The 8482-nt window shown below is 39.6% G+C and overlaps 1 non-coding gene across 1 annotated transcript; it reads right to left on the bottom strand.

Annotated features, from left to right (window-relative positions):
* Positions 1-7866: 7866 nt before the first annotated feature.
* LOC118483535 lies at positions 7867-7973 on the bottom strand. Its single transcript, XR_004870825.1, has one exon. It is a non-coding gene; the product is annotated as a small nucleolar RNA R71 (small nucleolar RNA).
* Between the last annotated feature and the right edge of the window lie 509 nt (positions 7974-8482).

Genomic DNA, 8482 nt, shown 5'->3' with positions numbered 1-8482 from the left:
TTGTTTATGCAAGGGCTTCGGATCCACACTTACTGGATCAGCACTAAAATGGCTGATAAGTGTTCCTCCCTATTCTATAACTTCATTCTCACACTTAGTTAACTTATTCAATAACCAGTTTTCTTGTAGTAGAGCCTTTGAAAAGTTAACTAGTGATTTATATAGGATCACCCAAGGCCGTGATGAATCACTTAGAGATTATGTTACTAAATTTGGTAGAGAATCCTTAGAAATCCCAAACTTAGACATTGCCACTACCGTAGAAGCATTTAAAATGGGATTGCAAAAAGATTCTCCTTTCTGTTATGATCTTGTTATGATACCTTGCAAGAGTTTAGACAAAGTAAGAAACAGGACTCTAAGGTTCATCCGTCTAGAGGATGATAAAAGGATCCAGGACAGATTATCTGGATCATCAAAACAGGAGAAGCAAGGATCCTTCTTCAAGAACAATCTATCCAAGCAATACTCTAAGCATGACAATCAAAATGTTCATTCTGTTGAACAAGAAGAAGACGAGGAAGAATATCCTCATATATCTGAATATTGTTTTTCTGTTGATAATAGTGAGTTGATGCTTGCTTTGCAGAATCTAGGTGAAAAAGCTAGATGGCCTAAGAAGAATGAAAAGTCTACATCATACAAGGATAAATCAAAGTGGTGTGCATTCCACGAAGACTTTGGCCATCTCACCGATGAATGCATTGCACTCAGAAAAGAGATAGGTTACCTCCTTATCAAGGGTCACTTAAAAGAGTTGCTCGGAAGGAAGAAATCAAGGATCCAGGATCCTGAAAAAGTGCCAGAAAGAGCTCCTGCACCACCTACTGACGCTCAAATTATCAACTTCATTTCCAGAGGCTCCGATATATATGGAACCTCATTCTCTGCAGCGAAGAGACATGCTAAGGAGATCAAGCTGGAAAATGGAGATAGGCCTATCCAAACCTCTACTCTGACTCAACAGAAGATTATATCCTTCGATGAGGATGACAGTGTTGATATCCAGGATCCTCATCACAATGGTTTAGTCATTACTTTATTTATATCTAACCATTTTGTTTGCAGGATCCTTATTGATAGTGGGAGCTCCGTGAACATTATTCAACTAGATGTCCTCAAAAGGATGAACATCCCAGAGTCAAAAATAGTTCCGAGATCATCAGTCCTTGTAGGATTCAGTGGAGAGACATAGAACACGCTGGGAGACATCAAACTCCCAATCTACATTGAGGGGGTAAACTCTGTTCAGAAATTCTATGTTATTAACTGTTTGTCTGTTTGTCTTGTTGCAATGTGATCTTTGGTATGCCGTGGATACATGATATGAAAGTTGTTCCTTCGACATATCACCAATGTGTGAAGTTGTCGACCCCATGGGGAGTAGTGAAGATTGAAAGTGATCAACAAGAGGCAAAGAACTGTTACACCTCTTCGATGAAGTCAGCTTCAAAACCAAGGGCAACATAGCAATTAAAGTATCCTCCAAGGGATGTCATGGAGGCAAGGGAGCAAGACATCAAGGATATAATACTGGACCCTGAGGATCCTGAATCCAAAGTTTTTATAGGATCCGGGATCCTTAACAGTATAGAGCAGGATCTGGTATCCTTCTTAAAGAGAAGAAAGTCTACCTTCACTTGGAAGTATGAGGATATGATAGGTATCTCCAAAGATATTATTACTCACAAGTTAGGCATTGATAAATCTTTCAGGCCAATCCATCAAAAGAGAAGGAAGTTTGCAGCTGAAAGGAATGTCATTATCCAAGAAGAAGTAAACAAACTCTTAAAGGCATGTATGATTAGGGAAGTCAAGTATCCAAAATGGTTAGCCAATGTGGTAGTTATCCAAAAGAAAAACGAAAAGTGGAGGGTATGTGTTGACTTTACTGATTTAAATAAAGCATGTCCCAATGATCCTTTCCCACTCCGACACATTGACTCCATGGTGGATACAACCATCGGGCCATGAATTGCTTACTTTTATGGATGCTTCATCTGGATTTCAACAAATCCAAATGGAACTATCTGATCAGGAGGATACAACATTCATGATGTCACAACCCCCGACCCCTACCCGGGAGCGGGCAGCCGCGAGCTACTCAGAATGGGTGGTATCGGTGTTTATTAATTTGGCAACGGAATACATCAGGACCGTAGTTAGGAAATATTTTTATCAGAGTAAAACACCTCATTTTATAATTAATAAATATATTGGGATAAACCCAAGTTTCTATTACAAACATGTTTATAGGGATAAACCCTATTTATTGAAAATAAAATGTCTTGTTTATTTTGGTAACTTTTATAGCCACTATTCCAAGCCTTCAGTGCTCTCCAGCTGGCTTCTATTGGGCTTTCATATTACGTTACCTGAAACGCGTTTAAAAACATTTGTCAGCAAGAAATACTGGTGAGTGAATCCCAGTTTAATCAAAACAGGTTTTATCATTTTACAGCATTGAGGGCGATCTCGCAATTACATTTGTTTATTTTCTACTTTAATTACCACCCACAGTACTGTCAACCCGACTTGTGGTAATGTTACTACTCACAGTGTAGTAACAAACTTTCTATAGAAAACCCCAACATACCAACGATAATTGTAGAATACAAATACTCAATCACTGTAGAATATAATTTTAAAACATTTGAGGTTTTGTAAAAACAATTTACAAAAAGGTTTACAAAAAGGAGATTACTCACATTGCAAGTTTAGATAATACTAAGGCTTCCTGAAAATCTCTTGGTTATTATCTATTAAATCAAATAATGCACACGTGTTAGTAAAATAACCCAATTTAAATTAACCGGACAACCCGAGACAGAATTTCAATGACTGAGTCGGGCGGAGCCGACATGCATTACGGAAATTCTAAATCAATCGGGTGTACACACGAGACAGAATTCCAATGACTGAGTCGGGTAGAGCCGACATGCATTACGGAATCCTAAATCAATCGTGTAGGGTAATAGCAGGGTTATAATACTTACAACAAGGCAGAGCTTCGCTAAATAGTGGGTATTATGCCTGAGCAGAGTTTCTACTACTAGAGAAGTTGAGAGAGAATTCAGAGATGAACGAGGATTCAAATGAGCTCGACCCCCTTTATATAGGCTGATCGACCACTTGGTCGTGCCCCGCGAAAGAGAAGGCTAGGGCCTTCGCGGCCCGAGAGCGACCACGTGTCGTCTATAGCTTTGCTGAGTCAAGAGGGTAGGCCTGCTGAGTCACGTGCCACGTGGCACGCCACGTTTCCGGATAAGGATCAGGCTGTCGCGCCCCGCAACAGACCAAGTGGTCTCCGTCGCGGCCCGCGAGAGACTGCCAAACTCAGTTTTTGTTAATTTTTCTAAGTGTAGGGCTATAAAGGGTCCCGTTTTCGCGTACGGGGTATATTTAGGGACATTTAGGGTGTCCAAAATATTTTTAGGAGGGTTGTTATACATGACCCCCACTGGCATATACTGTTATATTGCTATGCCTTTTGATTGAGAAATGCAGGTGCCACTTATCAAAGACTAGTGAATATGATGTTCAAAGAACAACTTGGAGACATTATGGAGGTCTACATTGATGACATGGTGGTTAAGTGCAAGAAAGCAGAAGATCATCTTCAGGATCTAGAAGTGGCATTTAACATCCTTGACTAGTACAACATGAAGCTAAATCCTTCAAAGTGTCATTTTGGTGTCAAAGCTGGGAAATTCCTAGGATACATGATGTGTGTAAAATGCAACATATAAATCACATCAATTAAGGCATAAAACTAACCCTTTTTAAGTACTAATGTTGGAAAAAGAGTGTTTTTGTCTTCCTTTTGTATTTTCAGGATGAAATGAGCTCAAAATCACAAAAGAAGCAAAAAGACAACTAATTCTAGCATAAATACAAGAAAAGGAACAAAAGTAGACTGCCCGGACCCTCAACGGCACCTCCCAAGGCAAAGAAGAGAAAACATAAGACTGAACACGCCCCGTGTCCAGCGAACACGGGGCCGTGCCCAAGAAGCAGCAGAAAAGACAAACCAGTAGAAGCTTCCATTGCCCACCACGGGGCCGTGTCCAGCGGGCACGGGGGCGTGGTGAAAGTACAGCAGGCGCATTAATTGTAATTGCGAATTACAATTAATGAAGAGAGAGAATGTCAGACGGGCACGGGGGCGTGTCCAGCGGACACGGGGCCGTGCCCAGCCTTCTGTTCAGCCTATAAATAGGGGTGCTTGGTTTCATTCCATCTCATCCCTTGGCACACCACCTCTCTCACACTTCATCCACCACCCACCACCACCATAACACCATCATCCACCACCATCATCCATTGTCCATCATAGAGTGTGTGAGTCGTCTCGGGATCCAAGATTGATCGTAAGAGTTCTTGACAATCAAGGCCATGTTTGCCTAAGTCTCTTACATCACTTGGTGAAGACAAGTGTTTAGTATAATACTTTTTATTTTTAATCTTTTGCACTTTTTATTTGGTTTTGTATTAATGACTTTAATAACTAGTTACTTATGTTGAAGGTGATCTTTCCTTATCGTTTGTCCGTGGTGTCTTGGCATTATTTTACTGTCTATATAAAATAAAAGATTTTCACCATTCATATCTCCACCGTCTATATGGAGGTATGTTGGCTACCTGGTCGGGGGTTAAGGGAACGGTTTGGTAAGGGTCTTGCCCTTGTTCAGCGTTTAGAGGTCCTGCTTGGGACCTGGGTCAAATTTAGTAGGATCTCCTTCAATGCCCATAGGTATTGGATGGCGGGGATCCAAACTCTTTGACCCCCTCATAAGTTAACTACTATTAATACTATAACCCGGCTATTTAGGACTGTATCCCTGCTGACTCAGACTACTTAGCCGAGGGTAACGTCACCGCCGAAAGCGGGGCCTACCACAATTTGCATTAATAACTTAATTCATTATCTTTCAATAATCCGACCCTTTAGGATTGTATCCTTGCTGACTCAAACTACTGGGTTGAGGGTAACGTCGCCTTCAAAAGAGGGGCCTACTACAATAACTAAGATAATCTCTTAAACAAGTGCAAAAGTGCGAAAATAATCAAAGGTTATACTAACACACGTGTCGGATCCAAGTGATTCATCTTGTCTATCTGTTTTTATTTTATTTTTCAGCATTTAGTTAGTTTTTATTTTTCTTAGTTTAAAACATTTTTCTCACTTTTTGATTTGATTAGACTTTGAGGATAAACCGGTATTAAAAGCTCTTGTGTCCTTGGACGACCTCGGTATCTTACCAACACTATACTACGTCCACGATGGGTGCACTTGCCCATATGTGTGTTTAGTATTAGTAAATATCGTGTTTTATAAATTTAAAACTTGGCTAAAAGTGTAAAAAGGGGCTTAAATATACATCTAAAATATATTACACTACACACGCATCAATACATGCTGACCAAAAGGGGGATTGAAGCTAATCCTGAACTGATAAAAGCAATTGTGAACATCAAGTCTCTAACCAATGTAAAGGATGTACAGAGCTGACAGGAAGGATCACAGCCTTAAATAGGTTCATCTTAAAGTCTTCAGAGAAGTGCAAGGATTTTTATGATATACTGAGGAAAAATAAGAAATCTGAGTGGACTGAGAAGCATGAAGCTGCACTCAAGGCTCTCAAGGATTATCTATCCTCAGCACCAGCACTGATGAAACATAAGATGGTGAGCCATTATCCTTGTACTTAGTTGTTTCAGGTAAAGCAGTAAGTGCAGTGTTAGTTAAGGATCATGAAGGCCAACAACATCCAGTATACTATGTAAGTAAAAGCCTTCTTGATGTTGAAGCCAGGTATTCTCACTTAGAGAAATTAATTCTTGCTTTGATTATTGCTTCCACTAAACTTAGACATTATTTTGAAACTCATACTCTTATTGTGAAAACTAACTTTCCTATTAAGAATGTTCTCTGGAAACCTGAAATGTCAGGTAGAATGGCAAAGTGGGTAGTCAAGCTTAGTGCATGTGACATTAAGTATGAACCCAGGACTGCCATCAAGTCTCAACCTTTAGCTGACTTTCTGGCTGATTTTAGTAGTGATCTACAAAGGGAAGCTGAACTAGAGGTTCAACAACTTGAGGAGACCAAGGATCCTTGTGTTGGGTTTTTCACATGTTTATCAAAGTATTTTATCCTTATAAAATAAAAACGCAGCGGAAAGTCTTATTTAAAACATGTTACTTACAAGATATAAAACCCATTTTATATGTAAAACCCAATACCCGGATCCATATACGAACATGCATGCTATCAAAAATAAAACACAACCATAGAGTGTTTAGAATACTACATTCCAAGGAGTAAAGGATATGAAGAAGATGATGCTTCTTGAACGGTTGCCTTCAAGTGTAGAAGACCTCAAGCTTGTATACCCCAAGCCTTCCATCAAACACTTTATGTTTAGCTAGGATTTTACACTCAAAACTCACTTGAAAAATCCCTCTCTTGGAACCAACCCTTGGCCGAAATTATGAGAGAAGAGTATGGAGTTTTATGCAATTGAAAATCAAACTTGAAAAACCCTTATGCACAACCTTATGTTGGCCGATTTGTAGAGAGAAATATCTAGTGTTTTTCAAGTTCTTCAAGTCTTCTAATCTATTTTGTCATACAAAAAAGGTTATATAAAATGAGAGAATATAGCCACCCATTTTGACCAATCAAGAGCCATCTAGACATGCATAATGCATGTATTCCTATTAGACCAAAATTGCTTGGGAAGACCACCCAATCATATTCCATCTAACTTGTAAGATATGCATGTAATGTGATTGGGCCATACTTGGTCTTGGGAAGAGAAGGGGCGGCCCACCTTTTAATTTTATAAAAAAAATTCAAATTTCTTTTATAAAATAATTTAAGTCTTGATTATTTTTATAACTTTTATAAAATTATAACATCATATGTTATAAGACTTATACAACTTTTATTATGTTATTTAACCCATTAAATAACAAAATAAAATATTCTCTCAAAATAAATTATCCATATAATGTATTAGTTTGTCAAGTGCAATTATTCAGAAAACCAATTTCTAAATATTTTAAGTGTTAATATTTATTTGTTTGATCATATCACAAATAAATATTCTAAGTGTTTGTCTAGCTTGTTTTTGAGTATGACTCAACTTGGATCATAACGTACTAGCCACATCAATTTAATATGTGTCTTGCGCATACAGAGTCCAACAATCTCCCACTTGCACAAGATACATAGAAAATTGATGCAAGTAGTAAAGACCACCTAACTATAGTTTACTACCCCTAATACGTATGACTATATGTCCCATTCATTAACATCATCCCCTTCAAGTCCCTTACTTGGAACCCGACGCCAACCTCACGTAGTGTATGAGCTCCAGTTCCAATAAAGACATAAAAGATCCACTAGAAGAACCCGAACGCTTTCTCAGAAAAAGGTTAAAAGCCAAAAACCAAGAGAAGGTTTCGGGTGATCCACCTCCAATGGCGGACCAACGTACCCTTATGGATTATCTACGACCCACCGTAGGTAATCTAGGCGCCGCTATCAATGCTCCGAATGTCGAAGCCAATAACTTCGAACTTCGGCCGCATTTGATACAAATGCTCCAAAACTCCGCAACCTTTCACGGGCTTGCGGACGAGGATCCCCATCTACATATAACTAATTTCTTGGAAATATGTGATACCTTTCGGATCAATGGAGCATCAAACGACGCCATCCGCCTCCGTATGTTTCCCTTCTCACTAAAAGACCGAGCGAAAGCTTGGCTCAACGCCCTCCCAGCTGGATCGGTAAACACCTGGGATGAACTAGCCCAAAAATTTCTATATAAGTATTTCCCTCCTGCTAAAACTGCTAAGTTAATGGCTGAAATTAATACATATTCACAAGAGGACGGGGAATCCTTATATGAAACTTGGGAAAGGTTCAAGGAGCTATTACGCAAGTGTCCCCATCACGGCCTCGCAATATGGCAACAAGTATCCACTTTCTATAATGGATTGTTGCCACACACTAGGCAGACACTTGATTCTAGCTCCGGGGGACTTTTAGGTAATCGACGCCCACACGAAATATATAATCAAATTGAGGAAATTGCTCAAACCAATTTTCAATGGCACACCCCCGGGGAAATAAGTCTATCGCCCCGGGCGCCCATAAGGTCGATGAAAGCACTTCTTTACAAGCCCAAATCGAGGCCCTTTCTTCAAAGATAAAAAAATTGGAAATGACAAAAACAGTCTCGGTTATGGCTTGTGAAGGGTGTGGTGGGTCACATGAAAATTGGAGTTGCATGAAAGAAACAGACGATCAACAAGAAATGGTAAACTACATTGATAATAGACCTAGGCCGTCGGGTCCCCCAACGGGAACTTACAACCAAGGATGGCGAAACCACCCAAACCTTGGTTGGAGGGAACCCGGCAATAGTAGTAACCAACAAAACCAACGAACAAACTTTCAGCAACCAAG

This window comes from Helianthus annuus, chromosome 10 (genome assembly GCF_002127325.2).
Source record: "Helianthus annuus cultivar XRQ/B chromosome 10, HanXRQr2.0-SUNRISE, whole genome shotgun sequence".
Taxonomy (NCBI): Eukaryota; Viridiplantae; Streptophyta; class Magnoliopsida; order Asterales; family Asteraceae; genus Helianthus; species Helianthus annuus.
Note: the sequence above shows the minus strand (reverse complement) of the source record. Positions and strands in the feature narration are given on the sequence as shown.